This window comes from Oncorhynchus gorbuscha, linkage group LG10, assembly GCF_021184085.1.
Source record: "Oncorhynchus gorbuscha isolate QuinsamMale2020 ecotype Even-year linkage group LG10, OgorEven_v1.0, whole genome shotgun sequence".
In the NCBI taxonomy this organism is placed as follows: domain Eukaryota; kingdom Metazoa; phylum Chordata; class Actinopteri; order Salmoniformes; family Salmonidae; genus Oncorhynchus; species Oncorhynchus gorbuscha.
In genome coordinates this window covers 12,618,766-12,638,392 of record NC_060182.1, presented here as the reverse complement: position 1 = coordinate 12,638,392, position 19,627 = coordinate 12,618,766, and positions in this window count along the sequence as shown.

Here is a 19,627-nt window from a genome sequence, read left to right as displayed (position 1 = left end):
ATCTGTGTAAACCGGTGAGCTACTGCATTTGCGGTATCCTAACCAAATGTCGTTGTTATTTCCTAAACTGTATCTTCAATGAAAAATTACTATTCTGTACATTCTGTATATGTATATTCATAAACATGTATGAATACCTGCATATGAACTGCAGCCCTGCTAGGCTATGTGCTGGGGGTCCAAGTCAATATCAGATTACTGACACCTGGGCTTAGGCTGTTATCCATTGATTGAAGTCATTCCACATTACCATGCCAGAAAATATATTATTCATTTGGATAATTTATCTAAATAGTCCAGGCATATGTGAAAATTATGTTAACTTTTTCATAAAAGCATGAAACTTGGTACACTTGTACAGTTTGGGGCCCTGAATATTTTCAGATCTGGAGGCATTGGAAAAACACTTCCTGATGGGCGTGGCATCTATTTTCCATTCTGCCATAGCCCAAAAATATATTTAGCATTATATCTACTGAAGCAAACATTAAATCACAGAAAAGGTGATGTCTACCCCTATGTTGTGATGGACACAGATTACAATGATACCAGGCACGACATTTAAAAGAAATAATGGCGGCAGTGGCGATCATTTGACTATTACACCATAACCTGACTATGTATTTTCCGTAATATCTGCTGAACCAAGCATGATAACACAGAAAATGTGATGTTTACACCTATGTCTTGATGGTCAATGATTACAATGATTGCAAAATCAAATCTTTTTTTATTCTACTTTGCTGAAAATGTATGCATGGAGTCAGCCACTAAGGGAGGAGCAAGCAGGATTCTGCACGGGACAAGGATGGATGTCTGGTCCCCCCCACACACTTTAACTTCAAATTTCATAGACTTCAAGAACACTTTGGTAGTATGCATTGTGTCACTGGAATATTCTGAGATTCTATGGTATACTGATTTAGATTGTTACAATCATGGACATTTTTCAATTACTTCGAGGATAGTTCCAACAAATTAGTACCTTTTGCATCTCTTTGATACTTGAAGTAGAAATTGGAAACCAATATTACATTTAAAAGTCTGTTATATTAAATAAAGTGCCCTTTAATAAAGGTCACATGAATAATTCAATAAATCCAATTTTTATTTGAATAAAGACTTGCTAAAAAGCCAAAATTCTGCATTTTGACATGTCCCTCTGCAACTTCTGTGACTTATAGGAAGATTTCACCATCATTGTAAAGCCCTTGTCATTTCTGAACATTATTATTTATTTCATGTGATTAAATGTTTTAATCACATGTGTTTTCATCTCATTTTAAGGTCAAGCCTGTCACATGAACTGAACTTTTAATATTACTATGGTAAAACGGTGAAACTATTCCTTTTTAAATATTTTATTTCAAAAGAAACATTGAACATCTAATTGTGAAATCATAGTAAAATCAGGTGAGCTGGTTCTACTCTTTTTGGCCATTTTCTGGTGTTTTGTGGTGGGAAACTGATCAGGTGGAGCTTAACACGTCAACCCTGTTACCCAGAGATAGACAGGCTAGAATAACACATCAACCCTGTTACCCAGAGATAGACAGGCTAGAATAACACATCAACCCTGTTACCCAGAGATAGACAGGCTAGAATAACACCTCAACCCTGTTACCTATAGATAGACAGGCTAGAATAACACATCAACCCTGTTACCCAGAGATAGACAGGCTAGAATAACACGTCAACCCTGTTACCCATAGATAGACAGGCTATACATGTTTTAACAATACAACCATTTATAAAGCTTTCATTCAATGGACACCATGTTACACTAAACAAAATGTTATCATTTTTTACAAAAACACCTTTATGTCAATGGAGTGTCTTTGCACTTCACAATCCGACCGGTATACCCGGTTAAGTGTTTCTGTGCACTCCTGCTCCCAAGTGGCGCAGTGGTCTAAGACACTGCATTTCAGTGCAAAAGTCAGAACTACAGTCCCTGGTTCTAAACCAGGCCAAATCACATCTGGCTGTGATTGGGAGTCCCATAGGGCGGTGCACAATTGGCCCAGTGTTGTCCAGGTTTGGCCAGGGTAGCCCGTCACTGTAAATAAGAATTTGTTCTTAACTGACTTGCCTAGTTAAATAAATGAAGATAGCTATGACAACGCCTATAGGCCTGATTGGGATTTCTCCTGCAGAATATGTTTCTGGACAATCCTTGTTGTGAAAAGGGCTATATATATAAATAGCTTTTGATGTGCTGAACCAAAGCATATTTTGTGGCAGGATTTGCTTCTTTTCTGTTCCTGTCTTCATGAACATCTCAAAATGAGCTTGATGGATCTTGACTGTTAGTGCGATCATTAAGGAGAACTCTAAAGGGCAAAACAAATGGAAATCTTATCCTCTGAAATATAGTTTGAGGATTGGTGGATGGCCTTTGGGACCGACAAGCACTGAAGGTACATATGTGCCCATGAAATCACCAAGTCCCTGGGTCCAGACAGGCAAAGGCACTTCTTGTTTTCCATGAATTTACACAGTGTCACACAGAATCTACGTTTACAACCAGCAAGAAGACAGCAGCAGTCAGCTGTATGGCTCAGTATGCCACTGAAATAATATTATATGACGTAGTTTGTCAGAAACCGCAATTTGTTTGGACTACTTACCATGGCAGTCCACCATTATATAATCATCTGAACTATTTACGATGTTGAACAGCGCACAATTGTAATCCTTGACCATCAAAACATACAGTGCATTCAGGAAGTATTCAGACCCTTGACCTTTTCCACATTTTGTTCCATTACAGCCTTATTCTAAAATCGATTAAAGAATTATTATTATTTTTTTTTAGAAATGTTTTCATAGTTATTACAAATAAAAATACATCAATATTGCGCTTTTGGCAGCGATTACAGCCTCAATTCTACCTGGGTATGAAGCTACAAGCTTGGAACACCTGTATTTGGGGAGTTTCTTCCATTATTTTCTGCAGATCCTCTCAAGCTCTGTCAGGTTGGATGGGGAGCGTCGCTGCACAGCTATTTTCCGATCTCTCCAGAGATGTTTGATCGGGTTCAATTCCAGGCTCTGACTGGGTCACTCAAGGACATTCAGAGACTTGTCCCGAAGCCATTCATGCGTTGTCTTGCCTGTGTGCTTAGGGTCGTCCTGTTGGAAGGTGAACCTTTGCCCCAGTCTGAGGTTTTCATCTAGGATCTCTCTATACTTTGCTCCATTCATCTTTGCATCAATACTGACTAGTCTCCCTGTCCCTCCCGCTGAAAAACATCCCCACAGCATGATGCATCCACCACCACGCTTCACTGTAGGGTTGGTGCCAGGTTTCCTCCAGACGTGACCCTTGGCATTCAGTCCAAAGAGTTTAATCATGGTTTCAGCAGACAGGAAAATATTGTTTATCATGGTCTGAGAGTCCTTTAGGTGCCTTTTAGCAAACTCCAAGCGAGCTGTCATGTGCCTTTTACTGAGGAGAGACTTCCGTCTGATTGGTGGAGTGCTGCAGCGATGGTTGTCCTTCTGGAAGGTTCTCCCATCTCCACAGCCTTGTGCAGGTCTACAATTTATCCCTGATGTCCTTACACAGCTCTCTGGTCTTGGCCATTGTGGAAAGGTTGGAGTCTGTTTGATTGAGTGTGTGGACAGTTGTCTTTTATACAGGTAACGAGTTCAAACAGGTGCAGTTAATACAGGTAATGAGTGGAGAACAGGGGGGCTTCTTAAAGACAAACTAACAGGTCTGTGAGAGCCAGAATTCTTACTGGTTGGTAGGTGATCAAATACTTATGTCATGCAATACAATGCAAATTAATTACTTAAAAATCATACAATGTGTTTTTCTGAATTTTTGTTTTAGCTTCCATCTCTCACAATTGAAGTGTACCTATGATAAAAAATTACAGAACTCTACATCCTTTGTAAGTAGGAAAACCTGCAAAATCGGCAGTGTATCAAATACTTATTCTCCCCACTGTACACCTTAGCCAAATACATTTAAACTCAGTTTTTCACAATTCCTGACATTTAATCTTAGTAACAATTCCCTGTCTTAGGTAAGTTAGGATCACCACTTTATTTATCACCACAAATGAAACATTTGACCCAAGTTAAACAATTAGCCTTCCACAAGCTTCCCACAATAAGTTGTGGGAATTTTGGCCCATTCCTCCCGACAGAGCTGATGTAACTGAGTCAGGTTTGTAGGCCTCCTTGATCGCACATGCTTTTTCAGTTCTGCCCACACATTTTCTATAGGATTGAGGTCAGAGCTTTGTGATGACCACTCCAATACCTTGACTTTGTTGTCCTTAAGCCATTTTGACACAACTTTGGAAGTGTGCTTGGAGTCATTGTCCATTTGGAAGACCCATTTGCGACCAAGCTTTAACTTCCTGACTGATGTCTTGAGATGTTGCTTCAATATATCCACATAATTTTCCTACCTCATGATGCCATCTATTTTGTGAAGTGCACCAGTCCCTCCTGCAGCAAAGCACCCCCACAACATGATGCTGCCACCCCCGTGCTTCACGGTTTGGATGGTGTTCTTTAGCTTGCAAGCCTCCCTCTTTATCCTCCAAACATAAAAATGGTCATTATGGCCAAACAGTTCTATTTCTGTTTCATAGGACCAGAGGACATTTCTCCAAAAAGTATGATCTTTGTCCCCATGTGCAGTTGCAAACTGTAGTCTGGCTTTTTTATGGCGGTTTTGGAACAGTGGCTTCTTCCTTGCTGAGCGGCCTTTCAGGTTATGTCGATATAGGACTCGTTTTACTGTGGATATAGATACGTTTGTACCTGTTTCCTCCAGCATCTTCACAAGGTCCTTTGCAATTTTCCCTATACCCATCATGTGGTTGCTACAACCTAGCCAATGAATGAAAGTTTACAACGTAGGTGCACACAGGTTGAGAGAAAACTTTGAGGTGAGACACAGTGACACATGGTCAGACAATGACGCATTCAATACCGCCTTGCACACTCTTGCCTGCATTTAGCTGATGTAGGATGTAATCTTCAGTCCAACAGTTGCAAACGAGAGTTTCTATTGGACAAATTCAGGTAAGTCTTTCCCATTTTGTTCCGTTTACTTCTGTTTAGGAAACATTTTTCGACAGAATCGGCGGAATGAATACACACCTGATCATGAACACAGTTCACTTTCATAGCAGGTGTAACAGTATAACTTTAGACCGCCCCCTCGGCCATACAAAAGCCGCAGCCCTTGCAGAGCAAGGGGAACCACTACTTCAAGGACTCAGAGCAAGTGACGTCACCAATTGAAACGCTATTTAGTGCACACCACAGCTAACGTTTCACATCCGTTACACTCACCTCTCTTTTGACCTCCTTTCCCGCAGCAACCAGTGATCCGGGTCACGGCACCAATGTAACAGTATAACTTTAGACCGTCCCCTCGCCCATACCTGGGCGCGAACCAGGGACCCTCTGCACACATCAACAACAGTCACCCACAAAGCATCGTTACCCATCACTCCCCAAAAGCCACGGCCCTTGCAGAGCAAGGGGAACCACTACTTCAAGGTCTCAGAGCAAGTGATGTCACCAATTGAAACGCTATTTAGTGCGCACCACAGCTAACGTTTCACATCCGTTACACAGGCACACTGTATTCCTTCTCACATCTATGCACTCTCCTCCTCTCACCTTTTCCCTTCTCTTGTGAGCTTCAATGCACATCAAATCAGCTGTCTGTGACCAGGCAAAAATAAATAAAAAATCCATGCCAAACCATATCAGCTGCATATGCTAGCTAAGGAAGTGAAACCGAGAAAATAAAGTGAATAAAACAATGACATTTCTCTATCTCTCTCTCTTTGAGTCAACCAACCACATTTTATGCACTAGTGCTAGTTGACTGTAGCTATGCTTTTAGTACTACATCAGATTTATTCTCTGATCCTTTGATTGGGTGGACAACATGTCAGTTCATGCTGCAAGAGCTCTGATAGGTTGGAGGATGTCCTCCGGAAGTTGTCATAACTACTGGATAAGAGCGTCTGCTAAATGACTTAAATGTAATGTAATGTAAATGTGTAACACCATGCCCAAACCGGACGCACGTGTTGAAATATCAAACACACAGGTTGAAATATCAAAACAAACTCTGAACCCATTATATTAAATAGGGAAATGATCGAAAAGCATGAAACATTAATGGCAATTTAGATAGCTAGCTTGCAGTTGTTAGCTAATTTGTCCTATTTAGCTAGCTTGCTGTTGCTAGCCTAATTTGTCCTGGGATTTAAACATTGAGTTGTTATTTTACCTGAAATGCACAAGGTCCTCTACTCCGACAATTAATCCACACATAAAACAGTCAACCAAATCGTTTCTAGTCGTCTCTCCTCCTTCCAGGCTTTTACTTCTTTGGACTTTATATGGCGATTGGCATCTAAAGTTCATAATAAGGTGTATTGCCACAACGCACCGATCAACCTCAGTTCATCTTCCAATCACCCACGTGGATATAACCGCGTTCAGCGGCACAAATAGAACTTCTATTTTCGCGCTTGGCAACGCAGATGCTCGCGCGAGCAGTGTGGGTGCAATGATTGAATAACATGTATGTGTAAATGTAATTTGGGACCTGAGTGGTCTGGTCAGCATGTAGTCTATGGAAGGGGCTGAGAACCATGAGCTTCCTAGGTTTTCTATTGAGGTCAAAGTACCCAGTGTTAAACGGAAGCTAGTTGTGCTGTTGAGGCTACTGTAGACTTTCCTTAAAAGATAGTTTGTTTTAATCAATTATTTGGTGACGTGATGATATTTAGTATGGTTTATAAAAAGGATACCTTTTCTGTGTTATTAAGCTTCATGGTTATCATGGTTCAGCAGATACAGTATAATGGAAAATACCTCATGTGTTTATGTCGGAATAGCAAAATGGCCACCACTGCTGTTAGGGGGCGTTTTTGATGTTGAGCATGTCATAATTGTAATCATTGACCATCAAAACATAAGGGTAGACATCACATTTTCTGTGATTTAATGTTTGGTTCAGAAGATATGATGCAAAATACATGATTTGGTTATGGGGCAGGTATTCTTGCAATGCCTCCATATTTGAAAATATTCAGGGTCTCAAACTGTACAAGTATACCAAGTTTCATGTTTTTATGAAAAAGGGAACATATCACCTACAATTTGTCAAATATTGCCTGGACTAAAATAGAAAATTGACATTGCACAATATACTCAATGATTCAAGTGTTCAAAGACTTCAAATAGTTCTTAATTAGACAGAGAAATATTAAGTGAAGTGCTGTATGACAGATCGGAAATGCCTCGCAGAGTATGTTTTTTTTTTGTCTGTTTGATTTGCTGGATGAATGACAGCTTCAAACATGTATTTGACAGGGCACTGTCCACCAAATTTGTACACAAACAAAACAGCGTTAAAATTAGCATGCTATGAATCACTTGTGACAAGCAGATAGAGAGAAACAGGGGGAAGAACAGAGAGGAGGCATGGTGGATTATTGCTGCCAGACATTATTTCAGGGCACAATTTCAAACAAGAATGTATATCACATGAGGGTTTGAGGATTTATGGAATTACGAGGAGGAAATAAAGGACATCAGATTATGAGTGGGAGGAGAGGGTTACAAAGCATAACAAATTGTAAGACAGGAAAGGTGTATTTGTAGATATTGTAGTTCACTAACATTAATGGTGAATCACAGATGATAGCTGTTATACCAAAAAGACAAACTCACTGCTATATTTGACATTCGTTTAGTTGGAGCCCTAAAATATAGATGGATGGCTCAGAGAACCATTGTCTCAATAACAAAGTAAAAAGACAGGCACCAGTTTGTTCCACTCGCTTACAAATATTCATTTGAGAGGGCCATGCAGCACTAGTTTAACATGAAAAGCCTGTATCACAGCAAATTGTTTATTATTTCAAAAGTAAGTATTTACAACAAGAAGTAGTGTGGAGGTCCCTGAGTAGCGGTTGATATGTTTTGTTCTCATAGAGAACAAAGCCCAGAGTAAACTGGAGAGAGTTGGAGTGTACTCTTCAAACCCTGGGTGAAACAGGACTGAAAGCTGTGACCATGACGGTGTAAACATCAAAGTGCATCTCTGACGGGAGATCCAACAACAGGAGATAAACACTGAGCCATCTGTCTGGATCCTTGTGACAGCACCAGTTAGAGTCACACACACACACACACACACACACACACACACACACACACACACACACACACACACACACACACACACACACACACACACACACACACGCACGCACACGCACGCACGCACGCACGCACGCACGCACGCACGCACGCACACACACACACACACACACACACACACACGCACACGCACACGCACAAGCACACGCACACGCACACCACAGCCAGCACCTTTCACAACCCATTAGGTGTGTCTGAGGAGCCCTCCTTTCAAAGGTGACACACACTGCTGAGATCAACAATAGCAGGAGAGAGAGAGGGATAGAGGGAAAGAGAGAGAGATACAGGGAAATAGAGAGGGAGAAAAGACAGTGAGAGAGGGAGGTAGGTAGGTAGGTAGGGAGGGAGGGAGGGAGGTAGGTAGGTAGGGAGGTAGGTAGGTAGGTAGGTAGGTAGGTAGGTAGGTAGGTAGGTAGGTAGGTAGGTAGGTAGGGAGGTAGGGAGGTAGGGAGGGAGGGAGGGGGAGGGAGGGAGGGAGGGAGGGAGGGAGGGAGGGAGGGAGGGAGGGAGGGAGGGAGGGAGCACCACCCTTCTCATTTACAGTGAAAATGCAAAGGTGCCCAGAGGCTCCTGGTACTAATGATTTATTTACTGTTTTTAAATATTGATCGAGGGGGAAAACAGATGTGCTAATGAGCAGCAGGCAGTAAGTACTGTTCTCCCTGAGATATATGCATAATGTGTGTCAGCCAAGGTTTTCATCTCCGCATGAACACTGCTTTTAAAAGTGAACTGTATGGAATCATACCCAAGTTAAATACAACTGAAAGCACCTAGTTATATAAATATCCTACCCTAAGGATATATGAAAGTGCTGGCATATTGGTTTTGCATGGTGGTAAATAGACTGCAATGCCAATGTCATGAGAAAGAAACCCCTGTTTATATGCTGCCACCAATACATATACTGTGCAGTACAACAAATCATAAACCCAGGAATCAAACTGATACTGTCAGTATATCTTGCTCCTGCTGTTCAAACCTGTTTAATGGAAATAAGAAAAATGTCCAGACATCTAACAGAAATATGGGTGGAATCCTGTTCCAGGATGGCTTTGTTCTTTAACCTCCATTGGGCACAGTGTGAAGGCAGTGATGGGATGTCATGCCCCGACACTTCAGGGCTTAGCCTATTCCTGGCACCATGCACATCCTGTTCTGAGGCAGGCAGCCAGGCCTGTCTGTGAGGTGAGAGGAGAGGATCTATACTCATGGCCAAGAGGTAGCCCCTGAGCCAGGGCTGTACACTGCACACCACAGCAAGCCTGACGGACTCACTCTACTCTACAGCCGTTGCCATCCACTGGGACCAGCCGCTGCGTGTGGATAGAGCCAAGTCATTGATCTTAAAGCACATCACATAGCATGTCCTGTCGGTCGCCCACTCATTCAAGAGTTCAGCAGTGTGTTGAGTTGCAGGAGGGAGGATATGCTGCACCGAAACTCTGTGTTGGGAGTTATTTCACTGCTTGAGATGGGATGAAGGCAGACGCAAGGCACGCACTATAACTGATCATCATTCTTTATGAGCTGAGTTACTGTGTTATATGGCTGAAGCTACATTATTGCTAGATCTAATACATGAAGACCACTTTGGTCAAAACACTTAGGTCATAACACTTTGGTCAAAACACTTTGGTCAAAACTACTAAATCTCTCACTTTTCCTGTATGCAGACTAGTGGTCACAGTATGAATGGAGATGGTCAGGAAGTGTGACCAGGAAGTGTTCTCATACATTACATTCAGTGCAAAAGGCTTTCCCATATTTTGCAGATGATCATGCAAGTTGATTATTCTTAAATTACTAATTGATGCAGTCGATTTGGGAAAAGGGAACTGTATGTAGACTGGTGGCAGGTAGCCTACCGGTTAAAAATGTTGGGCCAGTAACCGAAAGGTTGCTGGTTTGAATCCTCAAGCCAACTAGTTGAAAAATATGTCGATGTGCCCTTGAGCAATGTACTTATGCCTAAATTGCTCTGGATAAGAATGTCTGTCAAAGAGCTACAATGTAATATCACATGAGACAGACTAATTAGGTCTATGTCTGGATGTCAATATTGACTGGTTCTAGGAATCTCTCTCTTACTGTCATGCAATACAGGAAGTAAAATATATTATTTATATTAGGATTACAATATCTGTTGAATATTGGTTATATACACTGAGTATTCCAAACATGAGAAACAGCATCCTCATATTGAGTTGCACTATCCCCTTTTGCCCTCAGAATAGCCTCAATTCGTCAGGGCATGGATTCTACAAGGTGTCGAAAGCGTTCCACAGGAATGCTGGCCAATGTTGACTCCAATGCTTCCCACAGTTGTGTCAAATTGGCTGGATGTCCTTTGGGTGGTGGACCATTCTTGATACACACGGGAAACTGTTGAGTGTGAAAAACCCAGCAGCATTGCAGTTCTTGACACAAACTGATGCGCCTGGCACCTACTACCAAACCCCGTTCAAAGGCAGTTACATTTTTTGTCTTGCCATTCACCCTCTGAATGGCACACATTCACAATCCATGTTTCAATTGTCTCAAGAGTTAAAAATGACTATTTGATTAACCTGACTCCTCCCCTTCATCTACACTGATTTAAGTGGATTTAACAAGTGACATCAATAAGGGATCATAGCTTTCACCTGATCAGTCTATGTCATGGAAAGAGCAGGTGTTGTTAATGTTTTGTACACTCAGTGTGGGCTATACAATGACAACACTTCACCCAAATGTACCTAATTTCAAGATAAATTCAATTTTATGAAGCAACAACCTAAGCTATGGATTTCTTCAATGCCAATGGGAGTATTAGGATCCCTATCAGTATGTCTGTCAATATACTCATACTAATATCAAACCCAGTTGCATAGCAACGGGTTACTGTAAAAGATCCATAAACACTTTCAAAGGTTACGGTGTTGCTATGAACACAAACATGAACAAAGAGTGATTGCAGAATAAACATGTTAAGGAGGACTCAATGGCACAATCTGGTGAGATCACTTGTACTGTAGCCCAATGCATGGGAGCAGGTTAAAAGGTATATACAGTTGAAGTCACAAGTTTACATACACCTTAGCCAAATACATTTAAACTCAGTTTTTCACAATTCCTGACATTTAATCCTAGTAAAAATTCCCTGTCTTAGGTCAGTTTGGATCACCACTTTATTTTAAGAATGTGAAATGTCAGAATAGTAGTAGAGAGAATGATTTATTTCAGCTTTTATTTCCTTCATCACATTCCCAGTGGGTCAGAAGTTTACATACACTCAATTAGTATTTGGTAGCATTGCCTTTAAATTGTTTAACTTGGTTCAAACGTTTCAGGTAGCCTTCCACAAGCTTCCCACAATAAGTTGGGGAAATTTTGGCCCATTCCTCCTGACAGAGCTGGTGTAACTGAGTCAGGTTTGTAGGCCTCCTTACTCGCACTCACTTTTTCATTTCAGCCTACACATTTTCTATGGGTTTGAGGTCAGGGCTTTGTGATGGCCACCCCAATACCTTGATTTTGTTGTCCTTAGGTCATTTTGACACAATTTTGGAAGTAAGTTTGGTGTCATTGTCCATTTGGAAGACCCATTTGTGACCAAGCTTTAACTTCCTGACTGATGTCTTGAGATATTGCTTCAATATCGCCACAATATTTTCCTACCTCATGATGCCATCTATTTTGTGAAGTGCACCAGTCCCTCCTGCAGCAAAGCACCCCCACAACATGATGCTGCCACCCCCGTGCTTCACGGTTGGGATGTTGTTCTTCGGCTTGCAAGCCTCCTCCCTTTTTCCTCCGAAAATAACGATGGTCATTATGGCCAAACAGTTCTGTTTTTGTTTCATCAGACCAGAGGACATTTCTCCAAAAAGTATGATCTTTGTCTCCATGTGCACAGTCTGGGTTTTTCATGGTGGTTTTGGAGCAGTGGCTTCTTCCTTGCTGAGTTGCCTTTCAGGTTATGTCGATATAGGACTTGTTTTACTGTGGATATAGATACTTTTGTACTTTTGTTTCCTCCAGCATCTTCACAAGGTCCTTTGCTGTTGTTCTGGGATTGATTTGCACTTTTCGCATCATCTCTAGGAGACAGACCGCGTCTCCTTCCTGAGCGGTATGACGGCTGCGTGGTCCCATGGTGTTTATACTTGCATACTATTGTTTGTACAGATGAACGTGGTACCTTCAGGCGTTTGTAAATTTCTCCCAAGGACCTGTGGAGGTCTAGGTTGATTTCTTTAGTTTTCCCATGATGTCAAGCAAAGAGGCATTGACTTTTAAGGTATGCCTTGAAATACATCCACAGGTACACCTCCAATTGACTCAAATTATGTCAATTAGCGTATCAGGTGCTTCTAAAACCATGACATAATTTTCTGGAATTTTCCAAGCTGTTTAAAGGCACAGTCAACTTAGTGTATGTAAACTTCTGACCCACTGGAATTGTGATACAGTGAATTATAAGTGAAATAATCTGTCTGTAAACAATTGTTGGAAAATTACTTTTGTCATGCACAAAGTAGATGTCCTAACCAACTTGCCAAAAATATAGTTAGTTAATAAACAAGAAATTTGTGGTGTGGTTGAAAAACGAGTTTTAATGACTCCAACCTAAGTGTATGTAAACTTCCGACTTCAACTGTACATACTGTGGACCATGGTTGGGAAATTCTGCATTTGGGGAGGGAACTTATCCTGAAGACACTTGTGAAAATCATCTTGAGCACCAGACTGTTTTCAGTGTAAATGCTGTCTCCAGAGCACATACAACTTTAATGGCATCAGCGCCTTCAAACTTTCTCTGTGGCTTTAAAAATACAATGCTACATTACTTATGCATGAGCCGTTGCATGCAAACCCAGCGTTATCAATATACAGTACCAGTCAAAAGACACACCTACTCATTCCTTATCTTTATTATTTTACTATTTTATACATTGTAAATTTATGACAGCTTTGCACACTCTTGGCAATCTCTCAACCAGCATCATGAGGTAGTCACCTGGAATGCGTTTCAATAAACCGGTGTGCATTGTTAAAAGTTAATTTGTGGAATTTCTTTCCTTCTTAATGCATTTGAGCCAATCAGTTGTGTTGTGACAAGGTGGGGGTGGAATACAGAAGATAGCCCTATTTGGTACACTACCAAATCCAGCGGCAGCGTAGCCTAGTGGTTAGAGCGTTGGACTAGTAACCGAGAGGTTGCAAGTTCAAACCCCCGAGCTGACAAGGTCTGTCGTTCTGCCCCTGAACAGGCAGTTAACCCACTGTTCCTAGGCCGTCATTGAAAATAAGAATCTGTTCTTAACTGGCTTGCCTAGTAAAATAAAGGTAAAATAAAATTATGGAAAGAACAGCTAAAATAAGCAAAGAGAAACAACAGTCCATCATTACTTTAAGGCATGTAGGTCAGTCAATGTGGAAAACTTTGAATGTTTCTTCAAGTGCAGTCCCAAAATCTATCAAGCCCTATGATGAAACTGGCTCTCATGTTGACCGCCACAGGAAAGGAAGACCCAGAGTTACCTCTGCTGCAGAGGATAACTTCACTTACCAGCCTAGGAAATTGCATCCCAAATAAATATTTTGCAGGGTTCAAGTAACAGACACATCTCAACATCAACTGTTCAGAGGAGACCGTGCGAATCAGGCCTTTATGGTCGAATTGCTGCAAAGAAACCATTACTTAAGGACACCAATAAGAAGAACAGACATTAGACCGATGGAAATCTGTCCTTTGGTCTGATGAGTCCAAATGTGAGATTTTTGGTTCCAACCGCTGTGTCTTTGTGAAAAGCAGAGTAGGTGAAAGGATGATCTCTGCATGTGTGGTTCCCACCGTGAAGCATGGAGGAGGAGGTGTGATGGTGTAGGGGTGCTTTGCTGTTGACATTGTCTGTGATTTATTTAGAATACAAGGCACACTTAACCAGCATGGCTACCACAGCATTTTGCAGCGATGTGCCATTCCATCTGGTTTGCGCTTAGTGGGACTATATTTTTTTCCTTTTTTTTTTAACTCCTTCCAGACTGTTGGAAAAGCATTCCATATTAAACTGGTTGAGAGAATGCCAAGAGTGTGCTAAGCTGTCATCAAGGCAAAGGATAGCTACTTTGAAGAATATAAAATATAAAATAAAAACTTTTTTTTTTATTTGTTGCACACTTCTTTTGGTTTGTACATGATTCCATATGTGTTATTTCATAGGTTTTATGTCTTCACTATTATTCTACAATGTAGAAAATAGTACAAATAAAGAAAAACTCTTGAATGAGTAGGTGTGTACAAACCTTTGACTGGTACTGTACATCTGATTTAAAAATGAGATTATCCTTAAACACTTCTGTATTTCTACTGTGAGGTGCTATAACTTAATCTACTGTTATCACACATAGCCTATAGGCATACTGCAGAGTTTTAGTTCAGGAGAGCAATCTTCACTCCTTTCCTATCTCTTGAGTATTCCAGTTCAATACATTATGGGCAGATGGTCATTACTGAAAATAGGACACGTGTGCTATATTGACTGCAAATGAAAAGCTTGTATGAACCATTAATATTAAGGTCAGATCACAATTTACTGGGGGCGGAGGGGGGGGGGTCCAAAATAGGGGAGGGTTGTCAAACTTATTTTTGGGGTTTGGGAGGGTAGTCTGTTTGTTATTGGTCACGGGGGAGGGTAGTGTGTTTTTTATTGGTCACGGGGGAGGGTAGTGTGTTTTTTATTGGTCACGGGGAGGGTAGTGTGTTTTTTATTGGTCACGGGGAGGGTAGTGTGTTTTTTATTGGTCACGGGGAGGGTAGTGTGTTTTTTATTGGTCACGGGGGAGGGTAGTGTGTTTTTTATTGGCCACGGGGAGGGTAGTGTGTTTTTTATTGGTCACGGGGGAGGGTAGTGTGTTTTTTATTGGCCACGGGGAGGGTAGTGTGTTTTTTATTGGTCACGGGGAGGGTAGTGTGTTTTTTATTGGTCACGGGGAGGGTAGTGTGTTTTTATTGGTCACGGGGGAGGGTAGTGTGTTTTTTATTGGTCACGGGGGAGGGTAGTGTGTTTTTTATTGGCCACGGGGAGGGTAGTGTGTTTTTTATTGGTCACGGGGAAGGGTAGTGTGTTTTTTATTGGTCACGGGGGAGGGTAGTGTGTTTTTTATTGGCCACGGGGAGGGTAGTGTGTTTTTTATTGGTCACGGGGAGGGTAGTGTGTTTTTTATTGGCCACGGGGAGGGTAGTGTGTTTTTTATTGGTCACGGGGGAGGGTAGTGTGTTTTTTATTGGCCACGGGGAGGGTAGTGTGTTTTTTATTGGCCACGGGGAGGGTAGTGTGTTTTTTATTGGCCACGGGGAGGGTAGTGTGTTTTTTATTGGCCACGGGGAGGGTAGTGTGTTTTTTATTGGCCACGGGGAGGGTAGTGTGTTTTTTATTGGCCACGGGGAGGGTAGTGTGTTTTTTATTGGCCACGGGGAGGGTAGTGTGTTTTTTATTGGTCACGGGGAGGGTAGTGTATTTTTTATTGGCCACGGGGGAGGGTAGTGTGTTTTTTATTGGCCACGGGGGAGGGTAGTGTGTTTTTTATTGGCCACGGGGGAGGGTAGTGTGTTTTTTATTGGCCACGGGGGAGGGTAGTGTGTTTTTTATTGGCCACGGGGGAGGGTAGTGTGTTTTTTATTGGCCACGGGCCTCCCCTATATCAAGGTGTTTTTGGTACTTCCCTTGTTGCCATACGCTTTTCAAAGGGCTAACTTGTACTGTACCACAGGTCAGTATAGTCTACCAGTCTAAAAGTATATCCTGCCCTCTATCCACCATTCATAGTGATAATAGCAGTACTGTAGGTGGATCTTTTGTCCAGATCTGCAATAAGCTAACTAGTAATCAAACATAACATAAAAACATTGAAAGCTCATCCATTTTTTATATGAATCGACAACAACCAATAGCATTAGCTGATAGGTAGCGGAGAGGCCAGGTGCATCAATGCACTTTTTAATTTTTTAAAAACCTTTACTTAACTAGGCAAGTCAGTTAACAACAAATTCTTATTTACAATGACGGCCTACCCGGGCCAAACCCTCCCCTAACCCGGACAACACTGGGCCAATTGTGCAGCACCCAATTGGACTGAAAGAACAGTGAAGACATTAGCCAAACAGCTCAAAAATCTCCTCTATTGATCTGGTTTAGTGACAATACAATGGTCCTGCCTAGAGTAGCTTACAACACTACAATGCAATGAATAATTGCATTATTGTTTTCAACTGAGTACAACATTCTACTCTACAATGCAGTGAAAATGTCATTTGAATAACTGTGCAATATTCCTGTGATTTGAATGTTTCATTCGATTTGGATCCGTTGTGGGGTCTACTCTCCACTGTTGATAAGGTCTAGAAAGGCACAGTAGCAGGCCAGACTGGTTGTATTTTTACTTCTGATACTGAATGTGCTGTCAGTATCAGATCATCATTCTCCCAAGTCATTCTATATTCATGTGGCTACATGTGCTTCCAGCAGGAAAGCTTAATGCGTGCTCTGCCTCCTCTCCAATCCGACTGGCTTTTCCTGGCGCACCTAGAATTTAACGCTTCAATATAGCCTAAATATTTATAATTACACTTTTTCAATGTATATCCTTTTATATGTGACATAAACACAATCAGTCATGTTTTTATCTGATTAGGCTACTTCAAAAGTCTGCTGTAGGCATGCACACATTCATCCAAAATATAATTCCAGCATCCTCAAAATGGCTTGACATGAACCAGGTTTCCATCCAAACTGTTTATGCGAGTAAAGTAGCCTACATGACTGATAAGAAATGCCACCACATCATGGGAAAGCATGCAGTTTATTAGGCTACAGATGAAATACGTTTTTGATTAACTTCACAGGGTGGTGAAAGTGCACAGTGATGAGGTTGATGGAGGGTCTTATTCTGGTGACATGATGATCGATGCTTGGCTGCCATTTGACAAATGCAAATAATCTCACACTTTTTTCCATAATAATCTCATCATGTAGTAGCACTGTATCTGCAAACTGTTGTGCATGTGCCAATACCAGAGTGGGCACATTCGCTATACCTACTTGTCACGCCCTGGCCTTAGTTATCTTTGTTTTCTTTATTATGTTGGTTAGGTCAGGGTGTGACATGGGGGATTTATGTGTTTTGTCTGGTCTAGGGGTTTTGTATGTTTATGGGGTGTTTTCTAGTCTAGGTGTTTATGTATATGGTTGCCTAGATTGGTTCTCAATTAGAGGCAGGTGTTTATCGTTGTCTCTGTTTGGGAACCATATTTAGGCAGCCATGTTCTTGGGGGTATTTTGTGGGTGGTTGTCTTCTGTCTTTGTGTCTATGCACAAGATAGGACTGTTTCGGTTTTTCCCACATTTGTTGTTTTGTATTTTGTAGTATTCACGATTATGGTCTTTACATAAACATGTTGAACACTAACCACGCTGCATTTTGGTCCTCCTCTCCTTCAACGGAAGAAAACCGTTATACTACTCAACATGTTTAGTGACAAAACCATCAGTTGGCTTAGGGTTGAAAATGTGATGGAAACACATTTCAAATGTGACGGAAACCCCCATCGCAGAGAGGAGCCTTGGCCTAGGCTGCTGTTGATTGCGAAGACGGAGGACTTTTTCTCATTGAAGTTAAAACAAAGTCTGGTGGGAAAAGAGCGTGCAGTGAAAAGCCTAAAAGGGGGATTTTATTTAATATGATAAAGTTTTAATATTGTAGTGGACAAAAGGAAAGAGGGATACCTAGTCAGTTCAACAGAATGCAGGCTACTGTGCAACTCCCTATTCAGGAAGGATGCAAATTTGGAATGTATATTTATTTATAATTTGTTTTACATAATTATTATTGTATATCATTGTTATTTTATGCCTATTTATTAATTGTAACAAGTTCTTTAAATATGCTAAACCTGTTTAGTTCAATTCTGGTGATACATTTTCATTGGCTAAATGAAATACATTTGTCTTTTTAATTGTGTGCTCCATATTTAGTTTAAGACATGTTATACGTAGGTCTGTTGTAAAATAAACAACAATAGCCTATGTCTGTCATTTGTTGGGTATGGTAGGCACTTGCCTTTGTTGGTATGTTTAAAGCAGTTTGCATTTGTTTTGTTTCATTCTGTTGAGCCATTTTAAGTTCCAACTGTCATGCTGTGTTTGCCGCAATTTAATAGCTTGCTCATATTTTCCCTATAAACAAGAGCTTGACTTTTCATGTTACCCTAATAAAGTTAATATGCTTTTGTAAAGGTGTGGTGTGGCTATTACTGAGCTTTAGCTACTGCAAGCCTATGACATGAGGGCAGAGTGCAACGGCGCTCCAACTTACTCCGACAGTTGAACTTGAGGTGAAGAAGAATGTTTCAGACCTACAGTACCAGAGTTACTCCTACCCTCATATCCACATTGACGAGAAGGTGGAAAGCTTCAAGTTCCTCGGCGTACACATCTTGGAAAAACTGAAATGGTCCATCCACATAGACAGCGTGGTGAAGAAGGCTCAACAGCTCCTCTTCAACCTTAGGAGGCTTAAGAAATTTGGCTTGGCAACTAAAACCTTCACAAACTTTTACAGATGCACAATTGAGAGCATCCTGTCGGGCTGTATCACCGCCTTATACGGCAACTGTACTGCCCGCAACCGCAGGGCTCTCCAGAGGGTGGTGCGGTCTGCCCAACGCAGCACCGGGGGCAAACTACCTGCCCTCCAGGTCACCTACATCACCCGATGTCACAGGAAGGCCAATCCACAGGAAGGCCAATCAATCCCTATACCAGTCTGCTGTTCCCACATGCTTCAAGAGGGCCACCATTGTTCCTGTTCCCAAGAAAGCTAAGGTAACTGAGCTAAACGATTACCGCCCCGTAGCACTCACTTCCGTCATCATGAAGTGCTTTGAGAGACTAGTCAAGGACCATATCACCTCCACCCTACCTGACACCCTAGACCCACTCCAATTTGCTTACCGCCCAAATAGGTCCACAGACGATGCAATCTCAACCACACTGCACACTGCCCTAACCCACCTGGACAAAAGGAATACCTATGTGAGAATGCTGTTCATCGACTACAGCTCGGCATTCAACACCATAGTACCCTCCAAGCTCGTCATCAAGCTCGAGACCTTGAGCCTCGACCCCGCCCTGTGCAACTGGGTACTGGACTTCCTGACGGGCCGCCCCCAGGTGGTGAGGGTAGGCAACAACATCTCCTCCACGCTGATCCTCAACACGGGGGCCCCACAAGGGTGCGTTCTGAGCCCTCTCCTGTACTCTCTGTTCACCCACGACTGCGTGGCCACGAACGCCTCCAACTCAATCAAGTTTGCGGACGACCCAACAGTGGTAGGCTTGATTACCAACAACGACGAGACGGC